At 49.9% G+C, this 14,336-nt stretch overlaps 1 protein-coding gene across 35 annotated transcripts in view; it reads right to left on the bottom strand.

Moving 5' to 3' along the window:
- The window catches only part of EPB41 (erythrocyte membrane protein band 4.1), a 95,799-nt gene that overhangs the window by 61,176 nt on the left and 20,287 nt on the right, over nucleotides 1-14,336 (bottom strand). Inside the window, exon 1 of one of the 35 annotated variants that reach the window (XM_064471654.1) lies at nucleotides 13,479-13,583. The exons of 33 other annotated variants lie outside the window; for them this stretch is intronic. The gene's annotated coding sequence lies outside the window, so the exon portion shown is untranslated. Of the gene's footprint in view, nucleotides 1-6,951; nucleotides 6,969-13,478; nucleotides 13,584-14,336 lie in introns of those variants that run through there. One more of the 35 variants, XM_064471655.1, reaches the window with a different exon arrangement.

The following is a 14,336-nucleotide window of genomic DNA, read 5'->3' as shown; positions in this document are numbered from 1 at the left end:
CTCCCCGAGGCTGCACCCCAGCACGGCTGGCAGGGGATGAAAATCCTCCCGTCCCCACCGGGAACAGAAACCGAATGGGAGGGAAGTGCAAAGCAGCGATTAAGTATCACCTTCCACACTCAGCAGTCTGAGGGTTTGGGGTTTTTTGTTTGGTTTTTGTGTTTGTTTTGTTACTACACACAAATTACAGAGCGGCTCAGTCCTGTCACCCCCCCAGAGCCGCTCCTTTCGGTACCCGGTGTGGCTGCAGCAGAACCACCCTACCCAGGACTTTCCACCAGCCGTTTCCACCAGTCAGTCTGTTTGTTTTTTCCACCCAGCAGTGAAATCAGGCAGCTTTAGTTTTTAATCCCCTTAATTAGGGGTGTGCAGCAGTCTTCATTCCTTAATTACATCCATTGACACATCTGATGCAACACATTTGCAAACAACCATTTTCTCTGGAGATGGCTTTGAATCAAAATTGCCATCTTTTCCACACCGGCTGTGCTGTGTCACCGATGGGGAGAAGACACAGCCCGGCTTTCTGGGTGCTTTAACAAGACACACCGGTGCACAGGTCAGAAATGCATTTTTCATTAAATAATCACCTGTTTCTTTGGCAGGATTTAAGCACAAGGTGACTACAGAGCTGAGAAACCCCTGGCAGTCTGCTTGAAGCAGCAGAGTGGAAGCACAGCGACTACAAGTTTGCAGCAAAAAAAAAATGCATTTCAGGCAATACTCTCAATATTGACCCACAGGACAGAGGGACGATATTTCAATGCCTAACCCGGCTATTTTGGTACATCGCCTTTCGGTAGCTCGGTTAAAGGTGGACAACGGCGTGCTTCATTTCAGTTGCTCAGCTGTCAGGAATCCCTTTGATCCTCTGGGAGAGCAAATACCCCAGCGAGCACTTTATTACCACCACTTCTGCTGCCGAACCAAAATAATTACGCTGACACCTTCTGCCTGCCCACGGAGCCTTTACAGGGTTATCCCACGGGGTGCCCGTGTTCACTCTTGCTGTGAATTACTACCCCGGACTCCCATCCTAATGCACTAATAGCTCACCAGGACGCGGCAGCTGAGCTCCAGCACGCAGCCTGTCCTACCAGCGATAGGAAATCATCAGCAGGAGATTAAATATCGTCTTGCGGGGAAGGGAGAGCACTGATTTAAAAAATGGGAAGGAAGATAACATGGCATTGAGAGTTTTCTTTCAGTGCTGGAGACCCAGGTCAGCATCCTCGCCGGTCCCCGCAGCACCCCCTGCTCAGCTCCTGCATCAACCCTCCTGCTCGCAGTCGCTGCGATCATTTGCATGGAGGAAATGTGCACAAATGTTGCTTTCTTCAAACTACAGAAAGGAAATGGAAGCTGAGTTCACCCTCGGTACCTGCAGGGAGGCGACCAGAAACACGCTTTGCACCCAACATTACAGGGGCTGTTTGTGCATGTTTTTGGTTGCTGCCTTCCCGTCTGCGCTCGATGGGTTGGTATGGGAAAGGTTTTACACGTTTTGATTTCGCTGAACAAACACCAGCACTGCCATGTTTGAGCAGCTCTCGAGGGGTTCTTTTTACTTCTTCAACTCCCACCTTTGCCATCCAGCACGGCAGGACAGCATTACTGCTGAGTCTCACACCGGCGCTCCTGGATGGTCCTCGTCTTTCGGAATAACACACCCTCCTCTCCAGCCACGCTTAATTCTGCTGATCCAAACATCGCTCCACCCAGAAGCCCGTACGCTGCTCGATGGACAAGGGGCACTAAAAGGATCCCTCCCCACCCTCCTGTCGGCTGCACTAGCCCTGCTCTGCTCCCCACCACCCCACGGCTCCCATCCTACCCTCTCCCAGCTCCCAGCGGCTGCCCAGGTCCCCTCCTCCCCCCTGCTGCCCTTGCAACCTTCTCCCTTTCATTCTGCATTAAATGCCTCACCTGGAGAAGCTTAACGGCCCCGAAGGCACTAAAGAGAGCCTGGGTGTAAAGACAGGGAGGCAGACGGCAGGCATGCGCGCTGGGGAAAGCCGGGCATTGCTTTGAAGTTGTAAACCAGCTTTCCCCGCTCCCACGGGTGCCGATACACACCACCGCGGCACAGCCGGCACGCTGCCGGCCGCCGTCCAGCGGAGAAGACAACAGCAAACAGCTCACAGCTTTTGATACGTTGCAATTATTTTAAAAGAAAATGAAGAGCCACGCAAAACAAAGTCTTTCCTTTAGCGGGGATAAAGCATGTGCAGAAAACAGAAAGCAGCTGGTTTAAATATCTCCCTGTGAAAATAAATCGTAGCTGTGGCTAGCGCTGCTTTCTGGATGAGCTACTGGTCTTGTGTACACAATTTAGCATCCCATTGATACTTATTTTGCAAGCTAGGTCTCAGAATAATCCTGTCTCTATTCAAAGTGCGCACACGTGTGGGTGCACGCGCACACACCCAACACCACAGAGGCGGTATGAATAACTGCATGTTTTTTTGGAGAAGCTTTGCTTATTTTTCCCTTTTTTATATTGAAATCCCGGTTGTGCAACTGCCTCGTGTGCAGATAAAGCCTCACTGAGCCTAACGCTGCTTCGTCCAGCTGAAAGCTCCGCAGACTCATGGGCACTCAGCATGGCTCGGGTATTTAGCAAGTCCCAAAATGACCAGAAAATTAAGAATAACCCTTCTTATCCTCAGTATTTTGGACTCAAACCCTACTGGTCTTGTCCGGCACCCAGCACTGAAGACTGAACGGAGAGCCCCAGCTAAAATTGTGCTGCAAAAGGGCTGCGAGCGCCCCAGTCGCAATACCAGACAAGTGAGCTACTCTTTTCACTGTGCTGCTGACAGCAGGAGCGACACAACAATACCGCTGAAATCCACATTCATGCAGGACAAGGGAACAAAATGCCACACAAATCCTCTTTTCTGCAAGCTCTGTTGATGTCATTGTTCGGGCTAAAACTGCCATGAGAAGACCCTTCAAATGACACCAGGGCAAAAAAGTGGAGAGAGCAAAAAGCACCGGTGAGCTCACCCAGGCTCCCCAGCCAGGCGGCTCACGCCAAACCAGCTCTTTACTCCCCCAACACACACATTCTTAAACCGCCTCCTTTGCACTTCCTACAGGTTCTCTTTATATATACATAAGCTGAAAGTAAATGGTGGCCAGTTCCCCCGTAAAACAAAAATAATGAACATGCAAATGAGGTCTGGCCGGGGTTCAGCTCGCTCCGAGGCACCTCCTCACCCGTGTGCGCTGTTAGCAGGGAAGCACGGCAAAGGAGAGCGAAGTCACACCAGCTCCAAAAAGCAGGTTGGTTTTTGCAGCCCTCACAGTGGCAAGAAGTGTGGTTTAAGAGTGAAAAGCAAAGCAAAGACAGAAACAAACGTAATGAGCTGGTCTCCCACATAGGACGTTGGCGCACGCGCACACAGCAGCCCGAGCTCCCTCCAGCAACCCAAACTAAACAAGTTGCAAAAGCTGTTGAGAAGTGAATTACAACTCCACATCAGGAACGTTTCATTGCCTTATTCCTAAGCGAGGTTGATGCTTAACAAAATATCTGCCTTACCAGGCGGCGTTCCCTCTTCAGCACGCGGGGAAGGAGGAGAGGAGCCTGCCCCTGCTCTGCGCCTGCACCTTCTGGTTTCGCTGGGTTTGCTTTGAAGCACGCCTGCGTTCAGCACGCGCTTTGCTCGCGGCGCGCATCGCTGCCATGTGGATTTGCTGTTTCCCAGGCGTTTTACCTGCTGACATTACGACTGCAAGCCTGTTTGTTTTATTTAACCGTGCTCCTACTCTTAAGCTACCATCCAATTACTGCTCCCAATTACTCGGCGCTCAAGAGCCGACATTTAATTACAGACTTCCCTGTGCATGAGGTTGCTGCCGGCTGCGCTGCACGGAGTTAGAGGCACTGCTTCAAACCCACCGGCACCCAGGACCAGCCTCTCCTCTAGGAAAAGAAACAGAGATTCCCCGTCTCTTCTTGCCCTGAGCAAGAAGAGCAGGTCTGGTGAAACAGCGGATGAGCAGAAGGTCATCGTAGCCTGAGTGCCCAAATCTCAGCAGCCTCTGCCAGCCCCTCGGATCCCCCGTACATCCACACGCTCAATGTCTGTTTTCTTCTTTGGGACTCAGCAAAACACAGCACCAGTTCAGGAGCGGGGACTTAAACACAGAAATCTCCGGGATGTGGGGCGCCCATCACATCAGCAGCCAGTGCCATATAAATTCATGCCAGCTGCAAGTGCCTTTGGCAAACCAGTCAAAAAAAGGAGGTTGGAGACCCCAAACTCCCCAGAATACAAGAAAAATGCTTGAAAACCATCTCCCTCCAAGCACGGGTCACTTTATACCACGAACTGAGCCTGTTCAGGCATTAACACCAGACCTGGGAGGCGAGACCTGAAACAGCTCCCTGCTGCAGAGCCCAGGGACAAGGGAACACAGTGGGAGCCTTAGGGAATGGCACAGAACAACCCCTTGCAGCTTGCGAAGCCTTCACGAACGCATCTGCCGAGAGCGGCGCAAGAAGTTATTTTGCAACTTGCATTGCTCAGATTTAATGATCACCGGGTGCAAGTCATCCTTCTGCTGGATTTTGAGAAAGATCCTGTAAACTTTGGGCTCTTTTTCTCCTTTCTACAAATAGATATCCATTGCAGAAAGGGCCGATGCAGTGCCATTTGTGTGAAACAGCTACACACCAGAGGAAATATCGCTTTACCACAATTATATACTCATTTCTTAATTGAATATTAGATTTTTTTAAAAAAATGTGTGTGCTTCTATTTGCGTGGTGCAGTGCACTTTCAAGGGGTTTCATGAACAGCCTTGCAAAACTCATTCTCGACAACAGCGGGGAAGGTCAGTGCTAGACCACTTCTATATACAAGAGGAAAAATGAAAAGGTAAATAGCTCTTCTCTGTGCTTCGTTTCTGCTCCCAGCCCTTGCCTACCTTCCCAAACACACGCTTTTTGAGAAAAACCCATCTCGCTGCAGGTTTGCTCAGCAGCAGGGCTTGGACAACCCTCTGGACCATGAGCAGGGAACCCTGTGGTGGCGTGAACTGCTCACATCGGGGACGCGCCTGCAAGGGGACATGGGGAACATGGACAACTCACGCCCATCTGGGACCGCTTCAGTCGAGTACTTTGGGGCAGCAGAACGTGCCTTTCTAACCCATAATATATTTCAAATTAAAAGCAGCAGTTAAATCAATTAGGGGTCACCCAGTGAGCTGCTAGTACGCAAAAGGGAGTTCATTTTAAGCAGCAAAATCAACCTGTAGCATGGTTTAAAACAGGACGATGCCACAAAAATATAATCATGCTCGTGCCATTAGGCATTAGGCAACGGCTGGGTAGGCTTTTGCTGCAGGTGGCATATACCAAACACTCCTCTTTAATGGGAGAGATGGGTGGGTCTGGGATTTCAAATGAAAGACACACATCCCCATTTACAGTGATTCAACCGAAAAGACAGCCCGCCTACTAAAATGTAAGTGCCACATCTATTTTTCCTCGCAGTAGATGCGGATCACATCTACAATCACTGCAATCCCACGAAGCCATACGGGGCCGTACCTGGTACCGCACTGGCTCATTACTTGCACAACAAACTATCAACTTAAAATTCAAATATCTGCATTGCTCCAGGCTGAATTTTTTTCCAATTTGCATTTAAAAAAAAATATATATATTAAAAATTCACTTCTTGGAGTAACAAAGACAGATTTTTCTTAAAAAGAGAGCAACAAATCACAAGTGTTATTTCCCAAAGCACCATTAGAAGAGCTCTTGGCTGCCAACACCAAGAGGTCTGGATCTTTTTGTGTCTTGGAGTCAACCTTTAATTATAACCTTGTGCAAAGCCTGCGAATCTCCTGGGTTGTTTTCAAGCAACTTGCCCCATCCTGAGCTCTCGTGACTCATTCCCAAACACCTCTGTGAGTCGCAGCATCCAAACTGGCTGCACCCATGAACCACCTTGTGACTAGGCGAAAACACAGCGCACGGGTAGGAGAGCAAAGCAAGGAGATTAATGCAGAGAAGAGAGCAAAAGCCGCACGTTCTCCAGTTGCTGTTTGCTCCAGGGAGGAGGAACCGAGCGACTGCGGGGCTTGGCTTATGTGGGGACACTGAGACGATGCTCGACCTCACGGGGTGCAGCTGGCTGCGTTTCCACACTGGTTTCAGAAATTGCTCCCTTAGAAAAGCTCTGACGATGTTTTCCAACTGAAGGAACGCAGAGAGGCTCGTGCTTTTCTCCATTTGTTTTTTTGTTTTAAAGAAATGTCTCAAAGTATTTTCCCAGGGAGTGTTTCTGCTGAAGCGGATCAGGGTATTCAACACCAGTGAAAAAATAAGCAGACCCTCGAAGTACACAGCACAACCTACCCACAAACCTCGTACTTCGGAGATGCACGGCTGCAAGGTCTGTGTCCTCTCCACCCCCAGCTAGATTATGCTAAAGTATATCAGAGCAGGTGCTTTTAGTAAAAAAACAAGGTGCCTTAAGATGTTTTTCTAGTGGTAAAGCTGAAGCGTTACAAAAGTTACAATCGATCAAGCTTCAGTTTCAGTATAACTAACCACTACTTGGTTTTTTGCCAGAGTCAGAAGTTTCAAAAGATCAAACTGTTTCCAAAACAAGCACAATCTATCGACAGATTTTCAGTTGATTTTATAGTTATTGCATCAAAAGGGCACAGCTCTTCGTTTCCTTACAACCCTGGTTTCTGTTCCGAAGAGGCAGGCAGGAGGTGGCATGCTGCACAGCAAAACCAGGGCTGAGGGCTTTCTGCATCTGGTCCTGCTACATTAGCGATTTACAACTGTTTGCGATGAGAAATAGTTAATGTGCAACCACTTCCACCAGCAGCATTAGCCCAGCAAACAAAGCTAACCCCGTACTCGGGCTTGCACCTCGCCAAGCCGCCTATTAGCCCTGTGCAAACCTTGAGACCTACTGAGCTTGTGCGCGATTGATCTCCGGGCACCGGCAGGTCTGCCTACACCGGCTCTGCCGCTCGCTTCACCTGTGTGTGCAATGAATCTAATCGCCGGCAGAGACGCAGCTGTGTACCTCAAAGAAAAAAGGAGAAAAAAGTTAAAGCCAGCAGTACTTGCATTACTAGATCGCCTGCCTTTTCTGCGATTAGCAGGGCACAGATCAAACCCAGCCTGAACAACGTCTCCGGTGTAACGGTCAGGTAATACCGATGGCGGAGAGTCCAGTACAATTTCAGAAAGAAATAAAGCTGCAAGAAAAGCGTCACAGTGGAATACCAAATTTTGCTGTAATTGCAAGCCTCCTTGCTTTGCTGAAGTCATCTCTCACGTTCATTATCGAGTCCCACTCCTTCCTCTGGAGGCACACAGGCACATAACACTAATAGATTCAGTTTCCCCCAGCTCTCCCTCTCAATTCATCAGGTGGTGGGAACTCTTTTCTTTAATAAACTACATCTTTACAAAAGGAGAATCGCCATTTGTCATCATCAGGTCAGATGAAGAGAGTCAATCATTATTTTAAAATAAGCCAAGAGTAGCAGCTGCAAAATAAGAAGCCGGCAGCACTGCCCACACCGCTGCTGGTTTCCCCACCAGCATCCAAGACGCCGTTCAGCCGGGCGTTTGCAGGCGGGGATCGAGCGCACCTGAACGCAACCAAGAGGAGGAACATTTTCTGCATCGGTGCCCCAAAACTGAGGGGACGGGAGACACCAGCTACTCAAAGCATCTCACGACAGAAGCAAAACAAAATAGAAAAAAACTTGCTCCAGCGTGCAAGCGGAGGGAAAAAGGGTCATTCTTCAAGGCGAGCACCCACAGACACCGCTAGTCCCTTGGGTTCTCGTTACCGTTTCCAACAAGGGGGCGAAGCGTCCCAAACCACGCTGCAGAGAGGGGCAGGGACACGATCCCTGCAGCGGGCGGGCAGGACGCGGCTCTCGCCTCATCGGCCAACTCCAGCTTTCTTCCACCATTTCCTGGGGGAGGGAAGGGAAGCGCAGGGACAAGCAGGAGCAAACAACCCAGAATCTGCTGCCTGTAAACAAAGGAAGTGTTTTTTGAAGACAGTATCTAGGTAGACAGGAGGGAAATAACGGAAGCGGCAATTACAACAACAACAACAATAACAAAAGTCAACCAGAAGTCTAAAGAAACTACTTCCTCTAACGAAACACGCTGGAAATGGTATCAGACGCTGCTGAAGTGGGAGGAATTCAGCACTTGACCATGTTCCCGTGCTGTCGGGACACCCTTCCCACGCTGATGCAATCTCCCCCCGTTGCTCCTCCTGGCTTCACCACAGAGTTCACCCCACCCATAATATTAAATTATTTTTCAGAAACTCCTGAAGACTTAAGTCAGCCAATCTGTGGAATTAACTCAGCAAACCCGTGCATCTGCAAGAGCTCTTCTCCATCACGTTTAAGCACCCCAGGAGGGCTGGCTGCACATGAAAATCAATGGAAAAACAACATGTATTTAGCCTGCTTTTTTCCCTCCCAAATCACTTTCTCTTCTTAGCTATTCCCTCTCAAGAAAGCATGGGGGTCCTTAAATCCTTTTGAGTAGAGCTACGTACAACAAACAGCTGAAAACAGTCATTTTCTCTGCAGCTGGACTCCTCCCCAAGCCCCGAACATTTCCGCCTTGTACCTAGACTGAAGTTGTTCGAGCAGCTGTACCAGGCAGCCCACGCTTCGATTTTATAATATTGCTATTTGATGTGCTTATTCACGAAGAGTTTCGCTAGCTTCCCACCACACACGCTCGCTTTCAAGTTGGCAGTTAGAGATAAAGAAGCAGCAATATCGGCAGCGGCTGCCAGCACCAACGCCGGGAGGGACGGAGGGAGTGACATCCCTGGGAAGGTACATCCCGGGGAGGGATGGAGGGAGATGGTGGGGTGCCTGCTATTCACCCTGGTCTCTCACTGCTCAAATTCTAATACTTGCTACTGAGGATCCTAAAAACACTGTTCTATTGCATGGGAAGTGACCCCTTCCTCCTACAAGAAGCCTGGGAACACATCCTCTGCCTTCTGCCTGTGTCGGGGCATGTTCACGTTGTAGATGCCCTTTTTATCGCCTCCATACCCTCACTTGCACGCACGTGGGAGAAACAGGGGTGTCGGTCAGGTGGCACCATGCCAACAAACCCCCCCCCCCCCCATTTAAACACACCGTTTCCATCTTGCACATCAATCGCTGCCAAGCCAACACTCGTGAAACAGGCACCTAAGACAGAAAACCTTGGCCTAATGCTGGATTTTAAGACTTTTCAGACAAAATGAGCAGCTATGCTTTCGATTTATCCGAAGGACAGGAGGGTCCCCTTGTCCAGGGAAGACCCTCATTCTCCCCCAGCCGCCCAAGGGGCTGCACCCCTGTAGGGTGACTGACGTGCACGTCAAGATGACAGCGCAAGCAGGACTAAAAAACTATGTGCACGCAGAATCCAGCATTTAAAAGACAGACTAACGGGTTTTGGTTGGGGAGTCAAAGGAGGGTTTTTTTTGTCAGACTGCAAAACGCCACCCGGAACTGCCCCTGCACCTCTTAAAATTTGCATCCTCCCGTAAAGCCCCAGGGCAGCCTGCTCTCCTCTGGCCCTCGCGTTAAGAGGTGAAATCAGGGATATTTGGTTTTAGGGCCCTCTTATCGTTTGTTTCATGAACTGGAAGGCAGCAAGCAAGGCAGGGTTGGAGGAGGAGGAACATTCCCTAGCTACAGCAGCTGAAGCTGGACCTGAAAGATTTTTACCCTTCCATGAACCACCCCCTGCCCAATGACAAACGACTCTTAAAACTCCCCAGGAATGGTCACCAGCTGCATGTTTCTCATTTTCCGAGCGCTTGGCTTGAGGCACTGCAGGCAGCTCAGAGAGGCAGAAACCAGGGCTTGAATACAAAACATTCCACCATGCTCCGTGTCCAAAATCAAACCGCCCTTCAAGGTTTACACCATTACCTGTCCCGAAGCATCCAGCCCCACCTCACACGCGAATTGCAAAGACCAGCTCATGCTTTTGATGCATTTGCACACAAGCATTGCCGATGAAACTAGGCATATTAATCCTGTCTTCGGAGCAGAGATTGAGTAGTGGGACATAAATACAGCCCCGGGGCCTCGTACACAATGGGTCGGGACTGTTCCTGCTTAGCGGGCAGCTTTCTGCCTACATTTAGCGACATGCAAGCCCTTGCGGGGGGAAAAGCCCATATGCAATCACGCACTGAGACCGCACCGGCCTGCGCTCACACAGAAAGGAGGAGGAGATGCTGCGGGACCAGCAGCAGCACACGCCATCTTCTATCTCCAAGTGTTTGACTCTGCAATTCTAATATAAAGCCGCGTGAGCGGCTTAGTTATTTATTTAACTAAAAGCTTTTAATTATCTCTCTCACACACACGCATTACGTGGGGCGGGGAAGGGGGGGAAATAATCAGCCTACAACCGGTGACTCGCGGGTTCAAAGGAATTGTGGTTTTCATAGAAACAGCTAACTAGCCCAAATCTTCTCCTGCTGCTTCCAAACCATGCCTCCACCCGCAGGGCTCCATCCACGCTGTGTTTTGCTGCGGTTACAACTCAGGCTGACCCGATCCCTGTAAGAAGGGCCTTGGTTCAAGCAGAGCGAAGGCTCCTCCCCGAGCCCAGCCTGCAGGTTCCCTCGGGTGGCCACGAAGGACATTATTTCGTGGTGTGAACCTGCCGGAAGGCCCGGCTGACATCCCATGGCACTCACCCTCACCAAGAGATGGAAGGAACCGCTCTCCCAAAAACACACGCGTGGGAGGGAAGCACTCAGCGTGACGGCCACGGCACGCAACCGGCCAGCCACGGAGCTCTCCCGCCTCCAGAGACACACTGCGAGCAGAAACACTCCCCAGAGCTGCTCCTCCTACGTCTTCCAGCCTCTGCATCGAGATCAGGGAGATACAAAACACTTGGTCCCCTCCAAAAGCACCGGAGTTCAAGTGCTGTGCAACTTTAATAAATTATAAATCATAAACCACTGCTGTAGACAGTTGCTCTGAGCACAGCGGCGAAAGCAAGTTGGCATGGGAATTTGTTTAAAAAGCCTGTACCAGAATGGGAGCGGGGTCTGCAGGAGCGTGCCCTGGAAGAGTACAAGTGCTTGAAACACACCCCCCAAGCCCACACAATTTTCCTCTCCGTGGAACCACTTCATTATTTAAAAAAAAAAGATATTTAGTTCATCTACGCAGACAAATTTAAAGTATTTGCTTTTAATACATAACATTAGCGGCATTACACAAGCAAAAATTCACATAAACAGAAAACAAACGTAAACAACCGACTGAACGTAAAGAAACTAATAATATTAATCTGGATTAAGTACAAGCCATGAACATTCCTACCTAATCCATCTAACAGACGCAGATAAATCCCTGCTATGCCGCATCCTACAGTTCTTTGCAACTTAAGGAACCACAGTACTGATCAAAACAGCAGAGCAGATGAGAAGTATAAGGTGAAATCTTTACGTACAGCAGCCTGCTTAATCTACACTAGATTACAGCAAAAGCCAAGCACCAAGAAAGCAGAGCAATCATTGCAAAAGATCACCAAGCCCAGAGCGCAATCTCCACTCGAGATGCAAAGCTTCACATCGAGCCTCCCCAGAGAGATGCATGACAGCAGCAAAACACAGCTCCTAGTCTGAACAACCTGAATATCTGCCATTTCTTAGCGCTCCAGAGAAGTTGCATGGGGGTGAACCGCGGTGAGCAAGAAGCCACAGTAGGCAGCGGAGTTTAAAAACACAAAATAAGATTTATAATAGGAAGCAATTTGCATCCACAGGGCTGCTGCAGGCCCCTCCAAAGACAACCTTATTAAAGCAACACCTCTGATTCATCACTGCTCATTACTGTGAAGGTAAAAGCAACTTCAGCAAGCAGAGCAAGTCCGGACACTAACCCAGATACAGCCCAGCTCCAGCTCCCCATCTGCGGAGCTGTGCACGCCTCCACCGGCAGCGGGGTGGGAAGCACCCGCTCTGCCTTCCGCCCCAGCGGGGTCTCTCCATTCCAGGCGACCCCCAGGCCTGGACACCTGGAAAGAGCGTGGGGCTCTCCCCATCCACAGCATCTCTGAGCTGCACCAACTTCCCGGGCTTCTTCCAAGAAACAGATGCAGCGTGGCAGTAACTGGCTGAAAAAATACCTGCTCTGCAGCAGAGCAGGTGCAGTCACGGTCCCCCCAAATGAAGAGGCTCTCATCAAACACCCCGCATTAGAGAATGCATCGAGGAAAGTGTTTGATGAGAAACTCCTGGCCAGGTGCTCTGGACACACAACCAGTGCCCCCACGAACTTCCCTGAGGATAAAGAGACGGAGTTTTATTCACTGACACCAAAAATCCAAGATTCCTTTGAGACACTAAATAACTCCTGGTGAAACCGAGCGCCGAGCCACTGCCTTCCATCAGCAACACCTCCGTACATGCAGTCGTCTTCCAGCACGTTACATGCCGCACTCCCGACACCGTCATCCACCCATCAACGTATCAAAGCGCACACACGGAGCATCCCAACATCCCGTGGCTGGACGCCTGCAAGCTACCCCGGCACAGCACCGCTTGGATCGCTGAAGAATCAATCTGTAAACGTGGTTGCTTACTAGAGAAGCCGGGTACCTACCAGCCTCTGCCACCCATCAATTCAAATATTTGCTCTGCAAGCAGTAAATGGGGCGTCAGAACAGATACGTTTTACCGCTTTCCAAAGGAAAAATCAAACGCTGTCAAGTGAAAATATCGCGTCCGCTCATGCGGAGCACGCGGGCAGCTGGCAGCGCGTTACTGGAGACAGAAGCTGTAGATTCAGAGTATCATCGTCTAAAGTATTTTTAGGCTTTGGGAACATACGGTGTGTTGAAACAGGCCGAGAAGAATCCTTCCTCCCCCGGCCTGGGCCAGGAGTGCCCGAGAGAGAGACTGACGCCTTCCCGGCTTTGCTTCTGATAAGAATTTGGTTTAAATTGTAATTATGAGATCAGATGAAAACGTGGGTAATTCCTGTTCTTCTAAACCGATACTGGAAATAATTAATGCATTTATATTAGGGGGAAAAAAAAATCATTCTCTGTGTCATAAGGCTCTGATTAAGTTTTGAAGGAGCGCTGTGTTTATCCTGATATTTACCTTCTGCAGCAGATTATGGCTGCCCATGGGAATCCTAGAAAATCCTCGCCTTCTTTATTAAGGCCATGTCAGCAGAGATCCGCGAAGGACCCCGCTGCCTTTTAAATCACACCCAGTGCTCAAAATTGCTGTGGAAACGTAACCGAAGGTGCCAGAGGCCATCGGGTGTGTGAGCAGCACCGACACCTGACAGGCACCACAGGCAGGACGTCCCTGCTAACCACCACCACCACCACGCTGCAGGAAAACCCTCAACAAACCCAAAATGCGGTTGTGCCAGCCGTTAAAAAAGCAGAAAAAACCCAAACCTACTATTGTAGCTCCACAAAAGAACCTTCCCAGGGCAGCGACACGCCAGTCAGCTAACAGGGAAGGGGACTGCGCTCCAGGGCATCACCGCAGCGAGGAACGGCGACGGCAGCCAGGTCAGAGCCCCGCCGCGTCTCCCACCGGTGCGGCCACGTCTCCTCCCCTGGGATCTTACAGGGATTGTTTTTACATTCCGTAACTCGATTGCAAAATGACAATCAACTAACCAGAAGGATCATCCCTCCAGATCTACGTAACTTCTGCAAACAAAACCTAGCGCGTCTGGAAAACTTTAAAATCCTAACAATAAATAGCAAAGTAAGGCAAAAATTAGTTTCACGCTGTTCAGAAATAACATTTTGCTTTGCTTCTCTGTAGTTTTACCAGCGTCTTAACGGAATCACAACGCAGAGAACTGCATTAGAACTGAGCCGTAATTCCCAGCACGACACCTGCCCCAGAACTGGGACAGCCTCTAAGAAATTTTCCCTTTGCAGCTGGACGCGCCATTCTTAAACAAACATTCAGGCACCCCCAGCAGGGAGGGCTGCCGGCCCCTGCCCAAAACCAGCCCCCCCCAAACCGCACACAGTCCCCCCGGCACAAAAGGGGAGCAAGTTCCTTTTCCTCCCCCAAGACACGCTTGAGCGACAGCGCTCGGGATGCTTTGCAGACACGGCACTCACAGAGTCAAGGTGTGATTTTCACTCTTTCCGGGCCCTTTCGAGCCGTTTTCATCGTAACCGTCGCCTTGATGGAGGTAAAAAATAAAAACACGCTTTGGTGGAAAAGCCTTTTAGCGCTGCTTCCCAGCGGGCTGAGGTGTTTTCTTGAGCTGAAAAATCAGAGGGAAGTGGGATG

The sequence above is a fragment of the Phalacrocorax carbo genome, chromosome 22, assembly GCF_963921805.1.
Source record: "Phalacrocorax carbo chromosome 22, bPhaCar2.1, whole genome shotgun sequence".
NCBI lineage: Eukaryota > Metazoa > Chordata > Aves > Suliformes > Phalacrocoracidae > Phalacrocorax > Phalacrocorax carbo.
The sequence above is the reverse complement of the archived record's forward strand: the minus strand, read 5'-3'. Positions and strand labels throughout refer to the sequence as shown.